Source organism: Carassius auratus, chromosome 42, assembly GCF_003368295.1.
Source record: "Carassius auratus strain Wakin chromosome 42, ASM336829v1, whole genome shotgun sequence".
Classification (NCBI taxonomy): domain Eukaryota; kingdom Metazoa; phylum Chordata; class Actinopteri; order Cypriniformes; family Cyprinidae; genus Carassius; species Carassius auratus.
This window is the reverse complement of record NC_039284.1, coordinates 11,572,294-11,574,231: the sequence shown is the minus strand read 5'-3', so window position 1 is coordinate 11,574,231 and position 1,938 is coordinate 11,572,294.

The following is a 1,938-nucleotide window of genomic DNA, read 5'->3' as shown; positions in this document are numbered from 1 at the left end:
ATGTCAGTTTACAGTTAACCTTGGCGTAAATTTTAGTTTGTCCATTTAGTGCAGTTTTTCCATGTGCAGGGTATTTCACTGGTTTCATTGAGATACCTTTGCATCAACAGACGCTGTGGACAGGGACATTTATTACGTCAGTTTTGATGTCTTTTATCTCAAACTCAAATCAGCTGTATTTTATGATGACTGTGTTTATGGAGTGGAATTTTTTTCAGCAATTAATACCTCAATGTTGAAACTTTTCACAAACTTATTGTATGACTTCAGAAGACTTTGAATACAACACAATAGTTTTTAATACTTTTATAATCTTTCTTGCACTAAATGTCCATGAGTATGTGTACCCCAATATATTATTTCATCAGGAAATAACATTTGCCCATAGATCTGCATATTTGATGCTAAAGTTTCTCATTCAAAGCCATGGAGCACCTGCATGTGGAGAAACAGTGTTTTCTGTCAATATGTGACCGGTTGAGAACGCTTGAGAGTTTAAGCAGTGTGGAAATACACACAGAAGAGATTTGTTAGAATGACTTTGGTCCCCAGTTAGATGGTGAATTGTGACGTCTATTTAGCTGATTTTGCCATGAGAAGCCTACTAAGTTTAATTCTATTAGCCATTTTTACATTATTTCTGAATGTAATAATGACATATGAGTTACACATATTATCTGTGTCTTTATACACAATTTGACTATAATGTATATTAGTATATTACTTATATTACTTAAAAATTACTTAAATTACTTTTGATTGTTCACTAGTAGTATTAATATGGTTTTATTTTTTTACCCTAAAATCTTTTTACAGTGTTTGTTGAACGGTATTTTAGTGTTATGATCAACATTGGCGTTGCATGCACAGATAGTGAAGATGCTAAATGTAAAGTCAACCAGCATCACACTTGACCATCTAACAGGGGACCAGTGTGCTTTAGTTTAGTCACATCACTTCTACACTCTAAAAACCCATAAGTTCTAAATACTCAATTTTTGTGGACACCAATTATCTAAAAAAAAAAAAAAAAAAAAAGAATAATTAAGCAACTCAATTTTTTTATTTACTTATACATTATAATAATTACATGAATTAATTTAGTCAAGTCAAGCTAAAAAGCTTTCTTTTTTTTGCTTAATGTTTAAGTGCAGTGTACTTAAACTGTTTATCATACATAATGTTTTTCATTTAGCAATTATTTGGTACTTTCTAAATTACAAATACTAACTAAAAAAAAGAATCAAAAACTCAAAAAAATATTCAGCCTTTTTTTAAACCGCACGATCTGTGTATTTCTGAATGTGAACACTGGAAGATCATCTCATCACAGCTGCAGTGCTTGCAGGACATTTCATTGTCCATGATAACACAATCAGCAGGAGAGGGGCTTGTGTCAGTGATGTCTCACTCAATTCCTCCTGGAATAAGCGCAGAGAGGAAACTTTATCGTCAGAGACTAAAGTAGACATTAATATGTAATGCCAACAGAGTGGGGGGAACTTTAACATCAGAACCCAGAAGAGTAATTCACCATGGGATCGTTCTAGAGCTGGGCGATATGGGCCTAAAAAAACAAACAAACAAAAAACTAATTTTTCATAAAAAATCTGATTTACAATTTTAATTGATTTTCCCCCTACTTAAAATCAATATTCAGATGACAAAGAAGTAGTTCAAAAGCAGTTAAAATGTCATTATTTTATAATTTAACAGTCAAATTTAAAACTGAGACAAGATTATATATATATATATATATATATATATAAAGGCAGAATTACCTTAAAGCTGGAAAGACCTTATTGTTTTTTATACTAGCCCATCATGCATCTAACCATCCACTCAGATTCAGATTAAACTGCAGCTCCGTAGTGAAACAGTGTCATGGACGGAGGACAGAGCAAGTGGAATATATTTTCTAGGCTATATTTTCTGTCT